Source organism: Gracilinanus agilis, chromosome 2 (assembly GCF_016433145.1).
Source record: "Gracilinanus agilis isolate LMUSP501 chromosome 2, AgileGrace, whole genome shotgun sequence".
NCBI lineage: Eukaryota > Metazoa > Chordata > Mammalia > Didelphimorphia > Didelphidae > Gracilinanus > Gracilinanus agilis.
This window is the reverse complement of record NC_058131.1, coordinates 241,689,467-241,715,906: the sequence shown is the minus strand read 5'-3', so window position 1 is coordinate 241,715,906 and position 26,440 is coordinate 241,689,467. Positions and strand designations below refer to the sequence as shown.

Below are 26,440 nucleotides of genomic sequence, written 5' to 3'. Positions count from 1 at the left end.
AGAAGCTATATAATGAAAAATAGGATAAGAAATCCAGATCTCGAGGTTGTTTATTCCAACCCCCTCATTAAATAAATATCTATATATTTTTTCTATTTCGAATTTTACAAGTGTAAAAACAGGGCACATTTTCATATACAAAGTAGAACAGAAAAAATCCACACATTTGACATGTTCATAGATATCTGTCTCAATCTGTACCTTGATTTCTTCATTGCCTCCACCTCCACCCCTATCCGGAAGTGAGCAGATTGCTTCATCATTGATCTTCTGTTGTGATATTCCTTTATTTTACAGCTGAGATAGCTGAGATCAAGAAGGGATTAGATGACTAGTTTAAAAATCACATAATGGCAGAGTCAGAATTTGAACTTTTGGCCTCTGGTTCCAAATCCAGTGCTTTTCCCACCATACCAGGGGCGTAGAACCTCTAACCATTTTTGGCAGGCAGCTTGCTAGGTGGATGTTCTTCTAATGGGTATCTTCCTGGTGGTCCCAAAAGATTAGCTAGGACCTCAGCTGTAGAACTCGGATTATAAGTGAAGTGTCCCTTGGCAGATCCAGATGTGTTCTCTATGTATATATGGAATAGCTAGCCATCCAGTTTGCCTAGAACCAATGGTATGTGAACGGGGAAGTAAATTTGGAAAGTTAGCAAAGAGACAGGATCTGGATGGAGAGGTAATGGGTAATAAGAGTGCTCAGCTTTAGGACAGAGATTAGGTGGATATTTAGACCTGGAAATTGTCTACAACCATTTATATAGGGCCTTAAGATTTGCAAAACATTTAATAAATATCTAATTTTTATCCTCGCAATGACATTGAGAGGTAGGTGCTGTTATTTTCTCCATTTCACAGTTGAGAAAATAGGCAGATGGAGGTTAAGTGACTTGCCCAGCATCATACAGATAGTAAGTGTCTGAGGCAGGATTTGAACTCACATTTCCCCAAACCCAGGCCTAGTACTTTATCTACTATGCCATCCAGCTGCCAAGAGACAACGGTGATTGTTCCCAAGAAAGCTAATGAAATTTTCAAGAGAAAGGATATAGAGAATGAGCATAAGACAGTCTTGTGGATGCCCACATTTTGTGTATAGGAGGAAGTTGATAAATAGGAAAAGGAGAGTACAAAGGGGTCAGGCCATTTAGAAGAGAGCCATGAAACAGCAAGAATAACAGAAGCCAAGGAAGGAAAGGGCATCCTGGAGGAAGGAATGAAGGATAAAGCAAGTAAAATTAAAATGGAAGACAGGCTATTGGATTTAGCAGTTGAGAAATCTTTTGTAACCTTGGAAAGAATAATTTCAGTTGACTAATGAATGTGGGAGCTAGATTGCAAGGGATTGAAAGAAGTAAGAGGGGAGAGGATGGAGAAAAACAAGGTAGATGCTTCTTTGTCTTTTCTGGGAGCCCATAGAAAAAGGGAACAAATCTTATGTTCTTATAATTTAGAATTAAGAGAGATCTTTAATGTTTATCCAGTCCAAGTCTCTCATTTTTCATAAGAAACTGAGGTTTACAATAAAGCGACTTAAGTAAAGTTGCAGAGGTACTAAATTGTAGAATGTAGATTTGAATCCAGGGCTTCAGAGGCCTTAGAATTTCCTGAAATCCTATCCAGTTCTCATCCTTCTAGGTCAAAACAATGGTTAATATGTCAACAAGCCCCTTTTTAATGAATAAGATTTGAAAAAGTTGGAAAGAGTTTGAAAAGCTAGTGGTTATGTTGTGTGAGAATAAACATAGATTTGTTCATCACATATTCTTTTTTATTTTAAACCCTTACCTTCCATCTTAGAAGCAATACTGTTTATTGTACTAAGGCAGTAGAGCAGTAAACTTGCCCAAGGTCACACAAACTGGGAAGTATCTGAGGTTAGATTTGAACCCAGGTCTTCATGGCTCCAGGCCTGACTCTCAGTTCACTGGGCCACCTAGCCGCCCCCATCACATACTTTTAGTTACCAAGACTTTCAAAGCTAGAGATGATGACCTTGTTTTTAGCCTGGTTTGTGCCTGGAAATAATTATCAAAGGACAGATGTCTGGTGGTTTGAAATGAATCGCTGGTTGTAGCTCTGTTCCTCTCACAAAGCAGACAGGAGCTAGTTAAGGTAGGCACAGTCCACTTCGTTGTGACTCCCTTCCCCCCATCCATGAGAAGTATTTGAAACTAATTGACGTGTTTGTGACTTCTACTGCATTTTTAAAATGTGTTAGCAATTTAGGCTTCCGAATGCTGCATTTTAACCTAGTTTGTTTTACAACCCCTGTATGCATATATTGGCCCAAACATCAGGCTCATTTTCAAGATTATTTTCTAGCAATATATTTTTTCACCTAACAATGGCTCTACCTCCTGATCCTTTCCTTTTCCCATTAGTGACAACATTCTCTCTGTCATCAGAGTTTGAGAACTTAAGAGGCATTTATGTCCTTCAGTATTCCTTCTCTTTCAAAAAGTCAGTGGCCAGGTTCTTGATTTTCCATCCTGCAATATCTCTTCCATCCCTCTCTAGCACCCATTTCAGGCACTTATTACCTCTCACCCAGAGTATTGGAATAGCTGCTTTGGTTCCCCTGTTTCTTGCTTTAAGCTGCCAGGCTATCTTTCTGTGTTACTCCTTTGTTCAATAATCATCAATCAACAAACAGTTATTATGCGTTTATTATGTCCTAAGCCAAGCTCTAGGACCACAAATAAAAGGTGAAGAGCTCTTTCCCACCAGTTTACATTCTAATAGGAAACACAATATATACATAATAAAGGCATATATAGATAATATATGAGATACATACAAAATTGATACAAGGTAACTGGAGGAGGCATCAGTAAGAGAGTGAGTGTAGTGCAGAAGGTGGCATTAGAGCTAAGTCTTGAAGGAAGTCAGTAATACTAAGGCAGGGAGATAAGGAGGGTGACAGAAAGGAAGATAGACACACGGAGACAATGAGAAAGAGAGACAGGGAGGAGTTGGGGAGAGAGACTGATAGAGAGAGACAGAGAGAGACAGAGAGGAAGATAGACAAATGGAGACAATGAGAAAGAAAGAGATGGGAGAAGAGTTGTAGAGGGAGAGATGAGGAGGGTGACAGAGAGGAAGATAGACACACGGAGACAATGAGAGAGAGAGAGAAGGGAGAAGAGTTGGGGAGAGAGAGAGAGGCAAAGAGAGAGAGAGAGAGAGAGAGAGAGAGCAAGATAGATGGAGACAATGAGAAAGAAAGAGACGGGGAGAAGAGTTGGAGAGGGAGAGGGAGAGAGGAAGATAGATACATGGAGACAATGAGAAAGAAAGATGAGGAGAAGAGTTGGGGAGAGGGAGAGGCAAAGAGAGAGGGAGAGAGAGAGAGAGAGAGAGAGAGAGAGAGAGAGAGAGAGAGAGCGCAAGATAGATGGAGTCAATGAGAAAGAAAGAGACGGGGAGAAGAATTGGAGAGAGAAAGAGAGGGAGAGAAACTGAGAGATAGAGAGAGAAAGAGAGAGAGAGATTCAGAGAGAAAGAGAGAGTCAAAGAGAAAGAGATAGGAGGGCAATTAGGTGGCATAGAGGTTCTTAGAGAGCCAGACCTAGAGATGGGAGGTCTTGGGTTCAAATCTGACCTCAGGCACTTCCTAGCTGTGACCCTGGATAAGTCCCTTAACCCCTACTGCCTAGACCTTACTGCTCTTCCGCCTTGGAACCCATACTTAGTTTTGATTATGAGATAGAAGATAAGGGTTTAAAGAAAAAAAAAAAGGAGGGAATAGCAGATAGCCCTGTATTGCTAGACCAAGTGCATTGGAGAGGAGTGTGTAAGACTGGAAAGATAGGAAAGGGTCAGGTTATGGAGTGTTAGACACCAAACGGGAGGGTTTTATATTTGATCCCAGACATAATAGGGAGCCATTAGAGATTATGGAGTATAGTGGGGTTAGAGGAGGAGTCTTGACACGATCAGACCTGTACTTTAGGAAAAGCACTTTAGCAGCTCTTTTGAGGATGGATTGGAGCTGGGAGAGACTTTAGGCAGCAAGACCAGTGAGGAGACTAACTTTCAAATGGCTCTTCATGTCTACTGAATAAAGTCCAAACTCTTCTTCAGCTTGGTGTTCGAGGATCTCTATGATGAGGTTCCTGCTTATCTTTTTTTTTTTTTTAAACCCTTAACTTTCGGTGTATTGTCTCATAGGTGGAAGAGTGGTAAGGGTGGGCAATGGGGGTCAAGTGACTTGCCCAGGGTCACACAGCTGGGAAGTGGCTGAGGCCGGGTTTGAACCTAGGACCTCCTGTCTCTAGGCCTGACTCTCACTCCACTGAGCTACCCAGCTGCCCCTCCTGCTTATCTTTTCAGCTTTGTCTCATGCCAGTTCCCTTCATGATCCCTGTGTTTTGGTTTTGTTTGTGGTCATTGAGTCATTTCGGTTTTGTCTGACTCTTTGTGACCCCATTTGGGGTTTTCTTAGCAAAGATATTGGAGGAATTTGACATTTCTGCAGCTCATTTGACAGATGAGGAAGGGAGGCAAAAATAGTTAAGTGACTTTCCCAGAGTCACACAGCTAGTTAGTGGCTAAGGCCTTATTTGAAATGAGGAAGATGAGTCTTCCTGACTCCAGGCCCACTACTCTATCCATTGCATCACCTAGCAGCCTCCTGTGTTCTAGTTAAAGTAGTGTAACTGCTGCTCCCCAGATATCCTGCGCCAGCTTGCCTCTGTTCCCCAGGTGTCCTGAGTTAATCCTGCCTTGGCCTATGTGTACTATCTTCCTTTATAACCCCGGAATGACTTCCTCCCCATGTGTTTATTGGAATTCTCCTTATATTTCAAGCCTCTCCTCAAATACCGCCTCCTTTCCCTCATTCCACCAGAAAGAACTGACCTCTTCTTCCTTTGAACTTTAAAGTTTTATTTCTCTCTTCTAAATTAATAGTAGGTTCCTCAAGGACAGAGACTGGTCTTATTTATCATTAAAGCTTCCTCAGCATTTAGCACCTCTTATCCCTAGTAAGCACTCAATAAATGTCTGATAAAAGATGATCCTTGGAAGTGAAGAGTATGGCTAGCTGAGTAATACTCAATTTCACTCAATTAGACTTTTTTTCTCTGAACAGTGTTAGAAGCAGCTCAGATGTAATGAATAGAACACTGGACTTTAGGATAAGGTCACCTCGGTTTGAATCTGGGCTGTGTCACTATTTAGCTATATGACTTTGGGAATTATGAAATGGGGTTAAAATGTGATTATTTACTATGTCCCTCACAGGGCTGTCAACAGGAAAATACTTTATGAATTTTAAAGTGCTTTATGTTTGAATCGCTTTCATTATCATTATATTGGGAGAACATTGAGATTCAGGTGACCTGGAGTCTAGTCCCGTCTTTACCCCTGTATAGTCAGCTATGTGACTTGGACAAGTTAGTTTCACTATCTGCAAATGAGAGAAAAAGTGTTTGTATAATCTCTCTTAAGTATCCTTCTAACTTTAAGATCCTGTGATTCTATATCAATCATTAACATTTTGTTTGGGAAGAATATTTTGATGCTTAAACAGAGTTGTGGACTCTTTAAGTTTCATGCTGGAACAAGCATGTGAAATCTGGAGGACCAGGTGTGAAGACAAGCTTAAGAGTCCTCTGTGTAAAGCAGGTGTTGTATTTTGGGTGTTAGAGAATATGCACTGTAAAGCCCGGAGTTATTGTATATATCAACTCACCCTAAAGCTAGAATCAAAGAATCCTAGAGCTTGAGGGGTGATCGAGCCAAAACCATCTAAACTGGAATCCCCTTTGAATCAGCCTCCTGAAGAGATGACAGAATATCACACAGCTTCCATTTGAACACCTACAGTTAGGGGCCAGGTGCCTCTTCCTTCCAAGCAGTTGGGTTCCATTGACAGACAGCTCAGTTGTTACTCTGAGAATTGAAAGTTCGAGAGCTGGAAGGGATCTTGGTTGCTTCTTAGTTTAGTCATCTGGTTCTATAGATGAGGAAACTGAGGCACAGAGAGATGAAATAACTTGCTTTGAGTTGAATGGAGCAATACCGAAGCAAAAAACAACTTTGAGAGCAGTAGGGACTCTGTTCAACACCTGGATCATTCATGGTCCCAGAGGAGCATTGATGAAGTGTACTGTCCACCTCCTGACAGAGAAGGGATGGATTCAGTGAAGAATTTTACACATACACATACGTGGAGCTTGACTATTTGTATTTGTTGAAAGGAATTTTTTTTTTCTTTTCTCAGTGGCTGTTAGGTGGGATTTCTGTTCAGTTAAAATAAAAAAAAATACTAAGAAACAAAAGCAAATCCTCTGACTCTAAAACCAGTTATTTTCCCTTTATGCCACAGTGATTACTTAAGGACCTATTATGTGCAAAATTCTGTTGTTGTAGCTGAAGAAGAGTTAAGATTTAGGTATGACATAGTTCTTGCCCTAATGGAGTTGGAATATATCAGGCACTCTTACCAGATTAATTTTCATAATGTACAATATTGTGTGGTGGATGTATTGGAGAGTTTTACAAAACAAAATGCATTATGGTCCAAGAGGAAGAAGTTCAGTAATGATTAGGCAATCCAGGAAGTTTTCTGCAAGTAGATTTAGCCTTTAATGGATGAATAGAAATTCAGCAGGCCAAAGAGGGAGAGGGAGGAATGAGCATTAGGGCTTGCACCAAGACCAGAAAGTGTGGCGTGCCTTCTGGGGATAGATAATAAGTTAACTCGTGGAGAAGAGAGACAAGAGATTAGGTTGGAAAGGTAGAATGCTGCCAACTGCTAGGGAGTTAAGAGTCTTGAATACTTGTATATTGCAAGAACCCCTATTTTAAAAATCTAATTTTTGCTGACAAAAATTTTTTTCTGAATACTCTTCTTTAACTCTCTGAGCTACCCATTGTAACAAAGATTTAGACAGGGGGAGAGTTTACAAACCCATGATGGATACACATATATGTATGGATATATTTGTGTGTGTATATAGATGTAGATATGAGAGAGAGAGAGAGAGAGAGAGAGAGAGAGAGAGAGAGAGAGAGAGAGAGAGAGAGCGAGAGCGAGAGCGCGCGTGAGTGAGCAAGTATGCATTCAATTTAGGAAAAGCAACCATATTCCACTTCCATATTTTTCCCTATCTCTGCAACTAGAGGCAGGAGGCACATTTCTCCTGGAGCCAAGCTTGGTCATTATAATTATACAGCTTTCAGTTTTTCTTTTCTTTTCTCTTTTTGTTCTTCCCATAATAACCCTTATCATTTTGTATATTACTTCCATAGTTATATTTCACTCAGCATCAGTTTGTCTGCCTTTGCTTCTCTGAATTCTTCATATTTGACAGTATTCCATTAAATTGATGAATTACAACTGTTTTTAGTTGTTTTTCCAAAAAATGGACATGTGTGTAGTTCTTTTTTGGCCCCCCAAAGTGCTGCTTTTTGGTATTTCTTTGATATTCTTGAAGTATATGGTTATCAGTAGAACTTCAGAATCAAAGAATTTGGAGGGGCCACTCCTTTAGGAGACTTGACTTTTGTAATTTTGGACTTGATAAAACCCAACCAATATAAACATTTTCATATACAAAGTAGAGAGAAGAAGATTATATGTGAAACCACAAATCTATTATGCATGACATTTTTTAAAAAGTATATGACAAATTTAATGTGCTTATTTCAAAGCTATATGCTTGTTTCTGTTTCTGATATTCCTTCTGTTCTTCTGTGCATTAAAAAAAATGCTTCCTGGACAGTTTAGGTCACATAGTGGGTAGAAAGCTAGGTCTAGAGATGGGGTAGGTCTTAGACTCAGATTTAGCCTCAAACGCTTCCTAGCTGTGTGATTCTGGGCAAGTCACATAACCCCCCATTGCCTACCTCTACCACTCTTCTGCCCTGGAGCCAATACTGAGTATTGATTCTAAGACAGAAGGTATGAGTTTAAAAAAATGCTTCAAAGACTCTCTTTTCTTCCTCTTTCTCCTGTTTGGGGAGAGCATTGCTTTTATTCTACCCCATCTCCTCTGAAAATCCTTTAGCTTAACCTCAGATTTAAAATGGAAGAAATTAAATGAATCCTTCTTTGTAAGAAATAAGCAGATTCAAGCAAAACATCCAAGGATTGATTGTCCTTATCTGAAAATATGTCTCAGTTGTCTATAATATTACTCTTTGTCAGGAGGTGAGTAGAATGCTTCGTCATTGGTTGGTTCTGTGGAATCATCACTGGCCATTGTTTTGATGCTGGCTATTTGTTTTTTTGTTTTTTCTATTTAAAAGTCAGAGAAATCTGTTTCCCTGTTGAATTTGATATATTACTTTACTAAATTTGTACGTATGTTACACGTGTGTGTTCAACTCTCCTTTGTCCTGTTCAGATAAGAGTCAGGCTAAATGTGTTCTTTTGGGCCCCAGAGGGAAGAACCAGGAAAACTAGATAAGAGAAGTTACAAAGAGGTAAAGTTAAGTTTAATGTTAAGGCAAAAACTTTCATAGAATTAGAGCAATCCCCAAAGCAGAATGGGCTGCCTGGGTTGGAGTGGAAGGAACAGGGATCAGGGCCTCCCTTGTCACAGGTCTTTGGCAAAGGTTGGCTGATCCCTTAGACATAGAGGAAAGTCTTCTTAAAGTGTGAGTTGGCAGAGACAACTGATGCTCCATCCATTTCTGCGATGGTTCGATTCTGATTACCTAATGGGGAGAGGTTTTTGTGGGTTTGAGGAGTCAGGGAAAACTTTCAGAAAGAGGCTGTTGGAACTGGGCCTGGATGATGACTGGGCCTGAGGGAACCAAGGAGAGGAGGATGGCAGGGTATTCCCACAGTGGGGATCAGCCTTTGAAGTTAAAGAGGTGTTGGGAATCCATGTGGGGCCGAGGACAGAGTCTGATTAGTTAAGGTTAGTGCCGAATGAGGAAGATTGACAAAGCCAATTAGCACTCCTGATAGATACCTAAGTGGTAGTGAGATATCTGGGCGCATGTCAGCCAGAGTGTTTTATCTGCAGAGTTATTCCTTTAGTCCAGCTCGCCAGGCCGAATTCACAGAAGATGAGTTTGGGTGTTGGTGGTGGGTCGATAGAAATTCACGGCTCAGGGGTTTAATAATCCGTACTAATAATAACTCAACGTTTATGGAATACTGTACTGTTTATAAAGCACTTTCCTTATAAATAATCATGTGACATAGTCTAGAAAAACTGTTATCCATTTTGTAGATGAGACTGGGGTCGAGCTGGGAAATAATTTGTCTGTAGTCACGCAGGAAAGAGCCAAAGGAACAGGACTAGAGTTGAGTGATGATCCCAAAATGTCGGATGAGAATCCTAGAGGTCTGTTGGTTTGTGGTATATTTTTCTTGAAGAAAGCTATGTTTTTTTCTTTCTCATTACTGGTTCTTTCAGAAATGTTACCTAGCAACAGATCATGAAAATATTGGATTTAGGCTGGGAAGGAATCTTAGAGATAATCTAGTCTTCCCCCCAATTTCACAGATGAGGAAGCCGAGATCCACAGTGAGAAAGTGACTTGGCCAAGGTCACACAGGCAGTAAGTAGTAGCAGAGGCAGTATGGGAAAGCTGGCCCTTCTGTCTCCTATTTGAGTGTTGTTTCCTCTACCACACAGTGTTAATGGTAAGGAATTACTCTGTCCCAGCCAAGGTTTTTTTTCCCCCATCTCCTATTTCTGCATTAACTAGGCGGCTCCTCCTTTAATGGACCATGATGCCATCAGCGTGGATACTCTCTCCTCCAGTACAGATTGAAACCTCTCAGTACCTTCTCATACTGTGTATCTTTTCAGTGCCTTTCCATAAATCTGCCACAGAGGATTTTCCCAATGCACTAGAGGCCTTTCTCTCATTCTATTAATATTTCATGGATTTCATTATAGCACTTAGACTGTCCATCTGTTATCTCTTACTCACACTACATGACTAGTCCACTGCCTTTTTCAATCATATGTGTGCTTATAATATTAATAATAGCTGACATTTATATGGCTCTTTAAGGTTTACAAAGCACTTAATGTACATTATCTCATTTGATCCTCACAACAACTCTGTGAGTTAGGTACTATGGAGATTGCTGTCCTTTTTACAGATGAAAAAAAAAAATAGATGCTTAGAAAGGTTAAGTGATATGCTGAGGCCTGGTGGATAAAGAAATGGCCTGAAAACTTGGAAGACTCGGGTTCAAGACAGGAAGTCAATCCATAAGGATTTTATTAAGTGTTTGTTGCAGGTCTGGCACTGAGCTAAGTATTAAATTTATAAAGAAAGGTAAAAGACAGTGCCTGCCCTCAAGGAGCTCTTAATCTAAGGGAGAGACAATGTGAAAGATAACTTTTTTTAAAACCCTTACCTTCTGGCAGTTCTAAGACAGATGTCTGGTGAGGGCTAGGCAATTGGGTTCAAGTGACTCGCCCAGGGTCAACACTGTTAGGAAGTATCTGATCCCTGTACGAACCCAGGTCCTCCCAACTTCAGGCCTGGCTCTCTAGCCACCTAGTGACCTAGCTGTGCCATGAAAATAACTTTGTACAAGCAAGCTAAGTATGGAATCCGTTGGAGGTAATCAACAGAGACTCAGTAAAGGCCATGTGAAGAAGCTGGGATGTTAGCAGAGCTTTGAAGGAACCCAGAGAAGGCAGGAGGCAGAGAAGGAGGAATAGGAGAAAGGACATTCTGGGCATGAAGAACAACCAGGGACAGTTCCTGGGGTTGGGAGAGCAAGTGTATTGTTCAGGGAACAGCAAGGGGGCCAGTGTCACTGGATCTCCCAGTAGGTGAGGGGCCGTGGGGTAAGAAGTTTAAGGAGGCAGGAAAGGTGGGAGATGGCAGGTTATAAAGGATTTTGTATGCCAGGTCTGTCCAGGATTTTATATTTGATCCTAGAAGTGATAGGGTAGTGAGGTGGCACAATGGATCGAGCTTGGGATCAGGAAGACTTCTTTTCCTGAGACAAATTTGGCCACAGACACTTCCTAGCTGTGTGACCCTGGGCAAGTCACTTTTCCCTGTCTGTCTCAGTTTCCTCATCTATCAAATGAACTGGAGAAGGAAATGACAGCCATGCCAGGATCTCTTCCAAGAAAACCTTAGATGGGGTCAGGAAGAGTCAGACATGACTGAAACAATTGAACAACAGAAGTGATGGGGAGCCATTGGAGTTTTTCGAGTTATATGCTCAGTCTCTTGCTTTTAGGAAGATCACTTTAACACTTGAGTCAAAAACCTGCATTGATGGAGTTCCCTCTGCCCCTGAACTCACAGATTCAATCCCTATCCCAATTCTACAGCTAACATTGTGGCTCTCTCCTCTGATAATAATTCCAGTGGATCCTCAGGGCCCACTACTGTTCTGAGAATTTCTTTGTTTTTTTTTTTTCTTTCTTAAATTAAAAAAAACCCTCATCTTCTGTCTTAGAATTGACATTATCAGTTTCAAGGCAGAAGAGCAGTAAGGGCTAGATAATTGGGCTTTGCCTGGGTCACACAACTAAGAAATATCTGGGAACAGATTTGAACCCAGGACCCCCATCTCTAGGCCTGGTTTTCTATGTACTGAGCCACTTTACCTACCCCTTGAAAATGATTTCTTTAAAAAATATTTATTCCTTTTTAACATTCTTTTAAAAACATTTGAGTTCCAAATTCTCTTCCCTCCTCCAGCCCCTCCTCTTTCACCCATTGAGAAGGCAAGTACAAAATGAATTTTTTAAAGGTAAATTTGTGATTAGTCTCCTGGAAGCAGTCAGTCCTTGAGCATTTATTAAGTGCATTGTTATATACCTGGTTTAGGAATAAAAATGCAAAGATTTAAATGATCTCTCATTTAAGCCCTCAAGGAATTTGTATTCTAGATAGCTAAATGTCTGAAGACTTGAGTTCAAATGTGGTCTCAGACACACTGGCTGTGAGACTCAGAACAAATTAGTTAATCTCTGACTGCCTCAGTTTTCTCAACTGTAAAATGAGGATGATGATGATGATGATGATGATGAAGATGATGATGACTATTCCTACTTCCCAACTCTGAGGATCAAGCAAGATGTTTGAAAAGCTGTTGGTTGATGTGCCTCACCCATAGTAATAATAAGCATATAATAAATACTTATTCTCTTCCTCCCTTTCGATGTGATTATATTACCTCCATCTCCATCTCCCCAAAATTTTTGGAACAGAAGAGTTTCGAATTTTGCTCCTGCTCCCAAAATGTGCTGTTGAAAGCTTTGTTTTCTTTGAAAAGTGATCTTCTGTAATCGTATTGTGGTGTGCACTTGTATACCTGAGTGATCAAATTACAAGTCATGATAGTCTTTTCAGAATGATTCTTTCCTTGTGACAGGGGTTAAACATGAAGCAGACGGCTTCTTCATCTACTCAGTAGTGAATTCTCTTCCCTTTAATTTTTTTTTTTCTCCCTGCAAGGCCATTAAGGAAAGAGTAGGAAGTTTGCAGTTCATGTGACGGTTGTAGACCTACTTCTGCCATTAGATTTATTTTGTTATCTTGGACATGTCATTTCCTTTTTCATGGCCTTAGTTATCCTATTCCATAAAATAAGACAGTTGCATTAGATTATTTCTGTGACCCTTTCCAGTGCTAAACTTGCATAATTTGAGATATCTAGGTGGCACAGTGGGTAGTGTGTTGAACTTGCAGTCAGGAAGACCTGAGTTCAAATCCTGCCTCTGAAGATTTACCAGCTGTGGAAAAGCCAACTACCATATCTCTGTTTCCTCATCTATAAAATGGGGACAAAAGTAGCTTCTGACTCCCAGAAGAAACACTATTTTAAAAACTATTTTAAAAATTATTATTAGAGTAATCTTTTAAAACCAAAACTCCAAATCAAATACCCATATAAACAAGTGAGAAATCATATGCTTTTCTTCTGTGAAGAAATAATATTTTAAAGGTGCTGTGTAAATGCTGGCTATTATTGTTGTTCTTGTCATCTATCAGCTCTGATATTTTAGGTTTTAATGATTCTTTCATATTTCATTTTTCTTTAAACCCATACCTTCTGTTTTAGTATCAGTTCTTTAAAAAAACAAAACAAAACCTCACCTTCTGTCTTAGTGTCAATACTTTTTTCTTTTTTTAAACCCTTATATTCTGTCTTACAACCACTACTATGTCTTGGTTCCAAAGCAGAAGAGCAGTAAGGGCTAGGCAATTGGGATTATGTGACTTACCCAAGGACCTATATCTTAGAAATGTCTGGGGCCATGTTTGAACCTAGGTTCCCCTGACTCCAGGCCTGGCTCCCTATCCTCTGAGCCATCTAATTGTCCCCATTTACAGCAATTCTAAAACAGAAGAACTGTGAGGGATAGGTAATTGGGGTTAAGTGATCAGACACATACAATGCACTTAACAAATGTTCATGGATTGACTCCTTGTAGGAGGCTAATCACAAATTTGCCTTTAAAAAAATCCGTTTTCCAGTTGTCTTCTCAGTGGGTGAAGGAGGAGGGACCGAAGGGAGGGAGAATGATCAGCTAGGAAGTGTCCGAGTCTACATTTGAACCCAGGTCTTCCTAATTCCAGGCCTGGGGCTCTCTATTCACTGTGCTGTCTAGCTGCCCTTATTCTTTCATAGTTCTTGCTTGATTGAACTGAGTTGTCTTTTCACCTTGACATTCTTAAAATTTATTTTATTTTATTATTTTTTAAAACCTTTAAGTTCCATCTTAGAATCCATACTGTGTATTGGTTCTTTTTTTTTTTTTTTAATTTTTTTTTTTTAACCCTTGTACTTCGGTGTATTGTCTCAATAGGTGGAAGATTGGTAAGGGTGGGCAGTGGGGGTCAAGTGACTTGCCCAGGGTCACACAGCTGGGAAGTGGCTGAGGCTGGGTTTGAACCTAGGACCTCCTGTCTCTAGGCCTGACTCTCACTCCACTGAGCTACCCAGCTGCCCTGTGTATTGGTTCTAAGCAGAAGAGAGGTAAGGGCTAGGTAATGGGGGTTAAGTGACTTGCCCAGGGTCACACAGCTAGGAAGTGTCTGAGGTCAGATTTGAAACCAGGACCTCCTGTCTTTGGACCTGACTCTCACTCCACTGAGCCACCCAGCTGTCTCCATCTTGATAACTTTTTTTTTTTTTTTAATTTTTTCCATCTTGATATTCTTAGTGTTGCTAAAATTCAAGAGTTCCAAGGGGAGCTAAAGGTGGGTGACTGCATTTCTTACTCTTAATTGTGTGTTTAGAATGACATTGAGCACTAATCATTAACAAATCCATGAACAAATAATTATCAGCTACTGACTTGCTACTCAGTGCTAGGAACAGGTTGAAATGCAAGAGAATAAGACTCTTTTCTGAAGTCCTTTATGTTTATGTTCCAGGCAAAAGGCCTACTTGTTGTTCCCCAGGTAAGACATTCAAAGGATTAGAGATTTAGAACTGGAAGGGACCTTACAGATAGATCTTCTAGTTTAATATCTTTAGTTTTATAATTGGAGAAACTGAGACCAAGAAAGGTTAAATCACCTGTCCAGGGTCACACAAGATCAGTATGGGTCATGTAAGGGACTTTGATCTACATCCAGGGTTCTTTCTATTACACTGGCATTTCCCATCTCCTTGCCTTTGTCTTCTCTTCCTGGAATGCCCTCCCTCTTTACCACCTCTTAGTGTTTTTATCCTTCCAGGCTCAAGTAAAGTACCATCTGCCAGTTCAACCCACATCTCCCCAGCTGCTAATGTCTTCACTCTTAGAAATTACTTTGTATTTGTTTTGTTACCTATCTTGCATTTGCTCATCTGTGAACTTTTTATCTCTTAGTATAGGATTGTAAGTTATCTGAGGGTAGGAATTATTTTTGTCTTTGTGTCCTCTGGAGACTAGCACAGCCTGACATTGTTGGCTTCTAATAAAGGTTTGTTGAGACTTGAGTAATAAGTATTTAACACAAATGAATATGTAATTTTAATGCTGATTAATAATCATACTGTTCTAGATATATGGTAGATTTATAGACTTATATTTCCCGTGTAATCTTTTGTAACCTCCATTTTTAAAAAAGGGGCGAGTGTTTTTAAAACCATGAACCACAAATTTATAATCCTGTTATTTGGATCCTTCTCCATAATTGCTGTTTGAATTGTGACAGAACTGACTTCTGTTGTAAATTGCTTTCCTTTGTAAACCCTTGAAGCCAGAGACCTTGCTTCTTCTCTTCAGTATCTAGAACAGGCTCCTGGCTATATAGTAAACTGTAGCTGTTTGAAATGAATGAAATCAAATGAAGTTCTCTACTAGAAAAAGTCAATGACAACCTAGCTTTGGCTGCTACTAACTTAAATTTTTTCATCGTGGTTTTAAGGTTTATAAAATGCTTTACATACACTGTCTCATTTGAGAATCACAGAAGATTAGTACAGCTAATATTCTTTCCACATTATAGATGGGCAACATGAAGTCCAGAGTTGAAATGAATTGTCTTCTAGTCAAAAAACTGTTAAAAGTGGCAAAGTTGGAATTTGAACCCAAGTCTTATGTTGGCAACTCTTTCTGCTAAGCCATATTTTCTCTTTAAAGGAGGTAGAGGTTTCATTTAACAAAGATAATCACTATTCCCATTTTAATAGTGATTTATGGTTTTACGTAGTGCTTTACTCACAACAACTTGGGAGGTAGAGAGTATTATTATCATCGTCATTGTTATTTTCAAGTATAGCCTAGAGAAATTAATTTTACATATTACATATAATGACATATTACATTTTCATATTTTGTAAAAATGGCACTGGATCTAGTGTTAAAGAGTTCTGGGTTCTTTTCTTGACTTGGCACAGTGTCCTCTGCCTTCCTTGATTTCCTTAAGGGCCCAGCAATCATCCCACCTTCTGCAAGAAGTCTTTCTCTATCTTCCTTAATCTTGTTGCCTTCCCTCTGAGATTATCTCCAGCTCAGCCTATCTGTATCTTGTTTGTATGTATTTGCTTGCCTGTTGCCTCCCCCATCAGCCTGTGGGCTCCTTGAGGGCAGGGAGTGCCATTTGCCTATCTTGGTTATTGTGCCCCTCACCCTGTGCCTGGCATGTAGAAGACCTTTAATACATGCTTGTTGATGTGGTCTGGAATGACACAGCTGGGAAGTTCAGCCTGGGATTCAAGCCCAGCTGGTTTACAGCAGAACATGAAAATGATCTTCCCCATCCAGGGGTACAAGCGAGATCAGAGGTGGGACTGGTGAAGGTGGAGCATCTCTTGGCACCTTTTAGAGAATTTCCTAGGCCTGGGTGGGCTTTGGGAAAGCAAGGCCTCAGGCAGAACATAGCCCAGGCTTTTACCTTGAAGAATCACTGATCTCCCCGCTGTTGCCTTTCTCCCTTCTCTGATGCCCTCTCCCCATCTCCTGTCTTATTTCTTGGAACCTTTTTTTTTTTTTTTTAAACCCTTACCTTCGGTCTTGGAGCCAATACCAAGGCAGAAGAGTGGTAAGGGTAGGCAGTGGGGAGGGGGGGGGGGGCAAGTGACTTGCCCAGGGTCACACAGCTGGGAAGTGTCTGAGATCAGATCTGAACCCAGGACCTCCTGTCTCTAGGCCTGGCTCTCAATCCACTGAGCTACCCAGCTGCCCCCTGGAACCTTTTTTCTATTTGTAATGTATTCTTGCTTGGTATTAACTGCTGGCCAAATGCTCATGAATTATGGCGGCTGCATTCCATGAGCCAGTATGTTTTAGCCTAGTGCTGGGGGCTCCTAAAGAGTCCATTAGTAATGCACAGAGGAATTCGGTCCACCAGGTAGTTGCACTCCAAAGCCCGTGAACTTGGAATTATTTGTAGGCAGATATTTAAAAGCCAAAGGAAACCAGTTGTATTGCATTTTCTTCCCAGTGATTTGGCCAGACTTTAAGCACTTTTTTTTACATGTAAATAAATTGAACTGAGTCAGACCTGCAGGGCATAAGCTGGAATAATAAGGACTGCGTGTAATTGGAATTTGGGGAGGCCCTTTATTTTGCATGTAAAATTCCACCCAAGCTGGCACTGTCCCAACCAGGAAATTCCTGGAGACAAGTCCCCCTAGTATCCAAAGGCCTCATCCTAAAGGAGATTAGAGACCTGGCCGGAAAAAACTCTTTCACTATGGTCCAGCAATTGTCCAGCGGCAGCCCTGAATTCATTTGCAAATCAGCCTCATTTCCCCAGACTTCTGCTGCCTCAGTCTTGCAAAGCTGGTTCTTCTGTGTTCAGTCTTTTGCATGTGAATATCCCTCTTTATGGCTTTCTGACCCTGGTTGGTGTGGGCTCAGTCTGTCCGGTCCCTCTGTCTGTCCTGGCCATTCCTTTTGAGTTCCTGTTGGCTGACATTTGGGTGGAAGCTCCTTTGGGTTAAATTCTGGGAGCACCCAAGATGGTGCCCTTTCCCTAACTAGCATGGCCGGCAGACATGCCATATTTGCAGAACTATTGATCACGCTGCAGCTTTTCCTTGCATTAATGAGCAGGATGGTTTATTTTGTTGCATGTGTAGCACTTGGTGCAAATAGGCCTGTTGCTGCGAATTGCAACAAAGACTTTAATCTGAGCTGAACTGCTGTCATGTTTGATAGATTACAGCTATAGCAAGTATCTATAAACGGCTTTGGTGGGCTAGGCCACTTCAGCTACACTGTACACTGGAGATTGCAAAGAGGTGGTGGGATTCTAGCACCAGTGGGGAACCTAAGAAGAGAAAGCAGTCGCAGCAATAGGAGGAGATAACTCCCAGCCTCTCCTTTCCCTCCTCCTCCCTGGGAGAGGCCTTCTCACTAATAACAAGCCAGCCGGGGAAAAAGCCTGCAAGCAGAAGCCTCTTGAAAGCCCTCCTCTGATGTGGCTGTGCCTGCTGACCGTCACCCACCTAGTTTTGAAATGGCTGGTAAGTGCTTTTTCACTGGGGTTTGGGTTTCTGGCCTTCTCTGCTTTGAATTTATATTTTCCTCTGGATCTTGCGTGCCCCTCCCCCCCTTACGTATTTCCTAATGTCTGTTTCACATTTGGAAATTGATCATTTCTCCTTCCTCCTCTTCCACTCCTGCTGGAAGCTCAGGAGCCTTCCTTGCGCTCCATGTGAATTTCACATGGGAGAGTTGGTCCTTGAGATGGATAGATCCAGGCTTGCTTCGCCTTGATCAGCCCCATCCGAGTCTTCTGGAAGTCGATGTGCCCAGCCAGGAGACATTGTTTTTGCATGCTAGCTTGGGAGACCTAATCTCCCATTTCCAGAAACCTCGGCATCTCTGGTTTCAGAGATCGGCAGGGCTGTGATACACAGTGATTCCTCAGAACAGCTCTCATTTAGTGGGATTTGGCTCCTTTTGAAATATTTAGGATTGTAGTGCTAGAAAATCAGGGCTTCCCAGAGAATCTGTAACTCTCCAGGTTTTTGCACGTGTTTAACTTGGCTGGGGCCTGCCTTCCCTTTTGGGCTTTGTCTCTGCCCTCGCCTTCCCCGCCTCCCTCCACACCCCTCCCCCCTTTTCTTGCCACCCCTCCCCCCAGGCCTTTCTGGGATTTGGGTTCATTATAGTTTAAGTATTGGCTAGGGAGGATTCTGTTGCTTCTAAGCAGCATGTCCTGTTTGGGTACCCTGCTCTCTGGGTCTTTAAAAAAATGCTTTGAAATTATGAACTGTTTTCTGCTTTGTTGCTCTGGAGAGCAGCATGTGGTCATGTTTGAAGTAGGCAATGGAGAGTGTGAGCAGTTACCCCAAGTGCAGTCTCTTCATTTTTACCTGATGGTCCAGGGATATCCGGGTTCTGGGAAGTGAGGTGCTTGTGTGCTGCAGCTTCTTCCTGGGAATGGGGCCCTCCTGGAGATGTCTGTTTGGAAATTCATTTGGATTAGAGCAAGCAGCCCTGAAAGCTTTCCTGTCTTCATTTTGTTTGACTCCTCTCAGGGACGCCCGCTTTCACAAAATGAGTTCCCAGTTAGGAGTAGGATACTGGCCCTTTGTGGGAATGCTTGGTGGAGATAGATAGTGGGTAAACTTGGTTTTCAGCATCTGGGTTTGCTGAGGGTGGTGATGGGGGAAAGTAGAAGCCCAGGATATGAAGATGGACCATTTCCTAGAGAATACTTTTTAAAAAGTGAAATTGAAATATGTTAATTCAGTAAATCTCATTGTGCGGTATAGTGGAAAATGTGATGGATCAGGACTTGAGTTTGAATCCCAGTTTTGACTCTTACCACCAACTGTGTCCATTTGAGCACTTTCGGGCCTCTGTTTCTCTATCTGTAAAATGAAGGGGGTAGACAAGATCACTCCTAAGGCCCCTTTTAACTCTAGATATAAATTTTCTTCAGAGAATCAGCTTCAGAGTAGCCATGATCAGTGAATAAACAGAGATCTCACAAATGGAGGCTTGGAGCCTGGTCTCTTGAGCTATGTTAGCAACTGTTTTGGACACTTTCCTCTTCTCTGCCCTTCCCCCTCCCCTCCATGTGATTTCAGTAGCCGCTTGTTATCATCCTTCTTTTATCCAGGCTTATTACTGGCTACCACGTAGGGGATGGCCCAGGCAATTGCACTGTCAACAACATTAAGGAATTTAAGACATCCAAAAATCTACTACAGGCCCAGGGCGTCAGTGGTATTCACTAGGCCTGTCTTTTCCAGCTTGAAAGACTAAAACAATTCCCAGTAATGATGCGTCATTTCCTGGGCTGGAGAACTCAGAGCTCCGAGGAGTCTGTGTGTGATCCCAGAGGCGGATGTGGGGGAAGGAATGCCCGATGGTCAATGAAATGAAGGTGTCTGCTTTAGATCTGAAGGGAGCTGTGTGTACTAGGAGCCTGATATATGAGCTGCACAGGGCCTGCTTCGTAGTGGAAGGGAAGCTCCGTTTAGGAGCCAGGAAATAAATGTATATTTTGGAACATACATGGTTGTTCTGCCCTGGTTCAGAGTTGAACAGGCTCACATGAACACCATTTAAATGCAACAAGAGCCACAAAACAAAAAACAACCGAGCTCCATTAATCAAAGCCCAGCACCCACGTTCTTCAACCACATAAGACAGAGAGAGAAGAGTAAAGAACAAAGGAGACAAGATGCCGATGGAGCGAGATGGTGAATGTGTTTGTCTTTTTTTTAAAAACACTTCTTCCTTCACCCTCTTTAGCTGAGGGGGGAGAAGAGTCTTTGCTTTGGGGCAGAAGTTGAAGGTTTGAATGATTGCACTGTTAATAATTGGGGTTGATGTTAGGCCACTTGGAAAGTCAAGGCTTTACTTGGGTTTTAAAAGAACATTTTGAAAGGAAATTGTGTTTTTTAATGGAGGCTGTTTCTGGTCTTAGTGCTGGAGCTAATCTCACGTGACTGTCTCTTCTAGTCAGTACTCCCTACCCAACAGGCTTTCCAGATTCATGAGATATCCTTTGATTGTGGTCAGGGGAAATGTTCTCTCTCCTCCTTCTTATCCCAGTGCTGTGTCCTGAGTCACATTTCTTTAGAAGTATCCTTTTTAGAAGTAACTCCTATACACAATAACACTTTCTGAGCCATATAGATGATCTATTCATATGTATGAAATGTACATTTATAGCTTTACATTTACAAATATACACATACATGTAATATGGACTGGGTGAGACTAGACTTATGATTTAATTAATGTGGAGGAAACTTCTCCAAGAAGAAAACACATTTTACCCTTGTGAATCCAAACCTTCTCTTAGTTTTCTTCACTGTAAAATGGGAATAAGAAGAGTGCCTATCTCTCAGGGTGGCTGTGAAGATCAAATAAAAAGACTCTTTGTCAATTTGCTTAGCATAGTGTCTGGCACATAGTAGGTGATTTAGAAATGCTACTGTTATTATTGAACGTAGACTTAGTCTTGCTCAGAGACACATAATTTGTTTATCAGTCTAGAGGCTGTATTTGAAACCATGTTATCCTGACTGAGGCCTGCTCTATATCCATCTGTTTTCTCAAATATATTTTTTAAATTCTTTTTTTGGGAGGAGGAAGGGGAAAAAATAGTGGACATAAAGCAGAACACTGCCATTCGTGTCAGAAACATGTTGATTAGAGATTGTTTCATTCTTTGTACTTCTATCCCCAGGGTTTAACACTATGCCTGGCCCATTGTAAGTGCTTAATAAATATTCATCAAGACAGGTCAACTAGTATTTAAGTGTCTGCTGTGCTCTAAAACACTGGAGATATAAGAAAAGGTCTTCTTCCCTTCCCCCTTACCAGCTCCTACCCTCAGGGACCTTACTGTCTAATGGGGGAAAGGAGGGACAATGCAAACAACTTTATAGAGACAAGATATATATACAGAGTAAATTTGGAGACAAAAAACAGCTTAATGCACTTAGACATTAGCTTTACTTGTTGATGGATTGATTGACCTCTTTGTTAGGAGATTTCTAGACCAAGTCAGTATGTCAGGCCTTTTTGTTTAGTATTCTAATTTGAATTTACTTACATTTCTTTAGCCTTTTAAATTTTATAAGGTGCTTCAGATTTGGAAACTGAAGCAAGAAAGTGCAGTAGTTAGCACCAGGGTGATCCAGAACCCACAGAATCTGTAGTAAGGGATTGATAAGTCGATGTATGTTGTAAGGGATTGTAGTAGATAATCAATATATGTAGTAAAGGATAAATCAGTATATGTAGTAAGGGATTGATGAATCAGTGCTTATCGATGAAATGTTACTTCTCATAATAGTGATATAAATGTGTTTATATAGGGTGTCCCCAAAGTCTTAGTGCTGCTCTAAGCTTTAATGGTTTCCAAGCAGCATTAAGACTTTGGGGAGACCCCAAAGAACTCTTTAAGGCTTACCATGCACTTTATGCACATTATCTCATTTGATCCTCAAAACAGCCTTCTGAGGTGGGAGCTACATGTATCATTATCCCCATTTTACAGATGAAAAACTTAAGGCTCGAAGATGGAGTCTAGTTTGTTCAAGGTTGCATCAGCTAGTAAAAGTCTGAGGTGGAGTTTGGACCCATGACGCTCCTGATCCCAAGTATAACATTGAGTCTACTAACAGGCAATATGATGTTGTGAATAATTTTTTAAGTGGAGTTAGGAGATATGGGTTTAATGTAAAACTGAGACACTGAAAAAGGAATTGACCTTTCCAAAGTTGTTTGCAGTAATGGCCAGAAGTTTGAATCGGTTCAGATCCTGCCTCTAATTCTTAGTATCTCCATGGCCTAGACAAATCTATACTCATCTTCTTTTTAGGGGGCGGGATGAATGAAGGGGGATTTTTTAAAAACTCTTAGCTTCTTTCTTAATAATCAATTCTAAAGCATGAATTTAGGGCTAGGTAATTGGAATTAAAATCACTTACCCAGAGTCACACATCTAAGAAATTTCTAGGGCCACATTTGAACCCAGTACTCTAACTCTAGTCCTAGCACTCTCATACACTGTCCCTAACTGTCCCTATGAAGGAGTATTAATACCTTTAAAAAAAACTTTATTTTCTATTTTAGAATCAATACTGAATATTGGCTCCAAGGCAGAAGAGCAATAAAGACTAGGCTAATGGGGGTTAAGTGACTTGCCCAGAGTCACACAGCTAGAGAGTGTCTGAGGCCATGTTTGAGTCCAGGACCTCCCTCTCTGGGCCTGGCTTTCAATTCTCTAAAACACTTTACTGCCCTGGTAATACTAACCTCTCAGGATAATTGAGAGGTTTTATTTCATCAGCCTCAGAACAGGGATAGGCTAAAGAGACTTTGATTTCACAGTTATAGGGAACTGCTGGGGGAGGAAACCCCCCAAATTCTGAACAGGTTAATAGCTTCTCTTCAGCTTTTGGGAGTTGGGGAGACCATTGAGAGGTGAAGTGATTTCCCTGAGGGCACATGGGTCAGTCTTCTCTCTGGGTCATTCTGTCTGCAAGACTGGCAGCTCTTAGACAAGACTAGTCTATCTACAAGTGACCTTGGGGATAGATTCTTTTCTCTTTGGAGGTCTTTGAAGTAAAAACTGGGGGGCAGCTGGGTAGCTCAGTGGAGTGAGAGTCAGGCCTAGAGACAGGAGGTCCTGGGTTCAAACCCGGCCTCAGCGACTTCCCAGCTGTGTGACCCTGGGCAAGTCACTTGACCCCCATTGCCCACCCTTACCACTCTTCCACCTAGGAGCCAATACACAGAAGTTAAGGGCTTAAAAAATTAAAAAAAAAAAAAGATAAAAAAAACTGGATCACTTTTTTTTGAAGCATTTTTTGAAAAAGCATTTGAAGCAGTGTTTCATTTTGTATCTCCCTCCATGCATGGCAGCCATGTGTCCTGGATTACTCCAGTATGGCGGTGATTTAAAGAAAAGCAAGTGTGTTTTTAATGAAATTTTGCAAATGGAATAACCTTCATTAGACCATATGTCCCAGCTTTGCATCCAGAAAGAAAAAAGTTGTCATTGTATCTCTTTAAGACATCCAATTCAGTGGAGAAAAAGTCCCTTAATTTTTCTCCCAAGATGCCTTCATTTTTGGCTTTTTAGTATTGACAGATGTGTGAGCTATTAAATATCTGCTCTTCTCATACAGGTGCCTAACTAAGTCCACTCTAGTGGGAATAGCTTGTGTTTGTAACTTGAAATCAGATTAGGCCTAAAGGTTTGTGTTGACAAGAATAGAAGGCCTAGAACATGGATCTGTGTCCCTGTGACAAATCCTATCTTTGTTCTTTGACTTATTTTCCCTGTCTCCAAAATGAGAGGCTTGAATTTGATGAAGGCTAAGGCTTTTTCCACAGCTCCAAAAATGATTTAATCTCATGTTCTTTCTAGTTTCTTTGTGGTGGTTTGCTTTTTTTTCCTCCTGAGTTGAATCATATGTTCACCTGGAACTGGGAGGGGAAGAGAGGAAAAGGAGACAGAGGGGGAGAAGGAAGAAGGAAAAGGACAAGGAGAGAGGGAAAGGGAGAGATTATCCAGTCCAACTCCCTTCCTCCTTTTTTAAAGATGAGGAAATTGAGAACTTGAAAAGTTACATGGCTTATCCAAGGTCACACAGACACTAAAAAGGCACAGTGCTAGAATTCAAATCCAGTTCCTTTCATTCCAAATATAGTTCCCTTCTTACTGAATTGTTACAGCCACAACCACTCTTTGAGTCTTACTTTCTTCATTCATGAAAGGAAGGAGTTAAATTGAATTTCTCTTTTTTTTCCTTTAAACTCTTACCTTCGGTCTTAGAATCAGTAGTGTGTATTGGTTCCATGGCACTAGACTGGTAAGAGTTAAGCAATGGGGGTTAAGTGACTTGCCCAGGGTCACACAGCTAGGAAGTGTCTGATTCCAGATTTGAACCCAAGACCTCCTGTCTCTAGGCCTAGCTGTCAATCTACTGAGCCCCTTGAATCAGCTGTCCTTTGAATTATCTCTTAAGCTGTCATCCAACTTGAAATACTTTGATCCTTTGACCTGGCTTTAGAGAGAGCCTTCCTTCTAGGCAGCGCAGTGATGGAGTGGTGACTAGTTTAGGAAGATCTCAGTTCATATCCTCTCTCACATGCACAGAGAGAAGCTGTGTGACCCTAGCAAGTCATTTAACCTCTTCAGCCTCATTTTTCTTATATGTAAAATGGGAATAATAATGGTACCTAACTTATAGGGTTACTACAGTCATCAAAAGATAGAACACAAGGGTTTTGTAACCCTAAAGTGCTGTATAAATAATAGCTATTATTAACCCTTAGATTGTGAACTCCTTGAAAGCAGAGACTTTTATTTGACCTATCTTTGAATCCCTTGCACTTAGCACAGAGCTTGGCACCTATAGGTGCAAAATAGAAATGCTTGTTGACGACTCTGGGAGCTGATCAAAATGGCTATGAACTTAGAGGCAAGTGGCCTCTACTGAATCATAGGAAGGCCTTTTCCTTACTTATCCATCAAGATGACTTGCTTGCCGCTTCTTTGGGAGGCTTTCTTTGGCAGGATGTGATTAGGAACTTTACCTTGGAACAACATTTTGCTGTGTTGCCCAGAACTGAGGTTTTCAGAATGATGTCATGGGCTATTATTGTTTTCAAATAATAAAAGTTGCTTTGGTCAGACTGAAAGACCTTTTCTGATTTGCCATTTTGTGATTATCTTTTAAAAAATAATTTCTGCTTTTTTATTATTCTGAACTTTGCAAACACCCACAAACAGGAGCATTTCCATATACCAAGAGGGGAAAAGGATTGCTCATGGACCATAAACCTAATTCTGTTACATACAATTTGCTTAAAAAAAAAAAGTATGAAATAAATTTAGCTGCTAGTTTCTAAGTTGTCATGCTTGTCTGTGTCTCCTCTTGAAATGTGATTATCTCTCCTAAGGGGCTCTAATATTAACACTTAAGGCCAAGGGCTTCTCTTTGCCCCTTGCATGTGGCTCCTACATAATCTGCTTTAAGGATTGTTTCTGAGCTGAGAGGAATAATGAGAACCGGACTTTAGGCAGGTTTCTTGGTTTCTCAGTGATGAGAAATAAGACGGTTGCTCCAAAGGGAAACCGGAAATGTTCCCTCTTGTGGAATCAGATTCAACTCTGCGAACCTGGGAAGTGATTTCTTTTCCTGTGGTTGGGATTCCATGGGCAGGAGATGGGTACTGGTGGTCTTTGCAGCCTTCCCTGTTGGTAATCTCCACTCTGAACACCACCCAGTTCTATCCTGCCTAGAGAGAAAGGACATTGATACTTATCTCTGCTTGTGTGGACTTGCCTTGACTGCTAAAATCTGGGAGAAGAAATCCAGGCCACTCATCCAGGATAATCAACATGGGAAGTTCACATACCTGCCTTTGATGCTGTCATTACTCTAAACCTTTAGTAATTCTTGGCTATTCGACTTTCCTCTCCTAAATCCCATAAGCTTGGGTTTCCCAGGATATGAGCCTGAAATACAGTGCCTAGTCATTACAGGCTGGTGGCATTAGATTGTTTCTTTCAGTGAAGGAGGTCGATTTCTGGTATGGAGTGGATTCAAGTCTTTGCAGGTGAAAGTCATTGTGTGTGTTGTTTATAGGTTAGACCAGCTGCTGGAGACATTAAAGGGGATGAGGGCCTGGGAGTATGGAGGCATTTCAGATGGAAATCATGGGGCTCTTGGCTTTTTTTTTTTTTTTTTTTTTTGCATTTAGCTTTGATGGAAAGGTTGAGAGCTGTTCAGCCTGGGAAGAGCTGCCTATTTACAACTTGATTAGGGGTGATTAGATGTGGAGAGTGGAGGAATGATGGAGAAATTGTACTTTTGATGGAAGTACTGGGGAAAACTACTGTGCTTTACAAAACAGAAGACCAAGAAAATAGAACTTGGGGTCCTTGGGAGTGGCTGTATGCTTGAAAATGACCTTTAGGCTGCTTCCAGTTACAAATTATTCACACAATTCTAGAGTCTCTTTTGGGAAGGAACTGGGCTGTGGGGTAGGGGTGTGGGGATTACGTTTAAGGGTAAGACTGGGCAGTAGGATCCTCCAGGTTAAAGGAAACGTGGG

The 26,440-nt window shown here is 41.1% G+C and overlaps 1 protein-coding gene across 1 annotated transcript in view; it reads left to right on the top strand.

The window, feature by feature from the left end:
- Positions 1-26,440, top strand: part of ZMYND8 (zinc finger MYND-type containing 8) — a 131,379-nt gene that overhangs the window by 21,580 nt on the left and 83,359 nt on the right. The gene's annotated exons all lie outside the window — the stretch shown is intronic.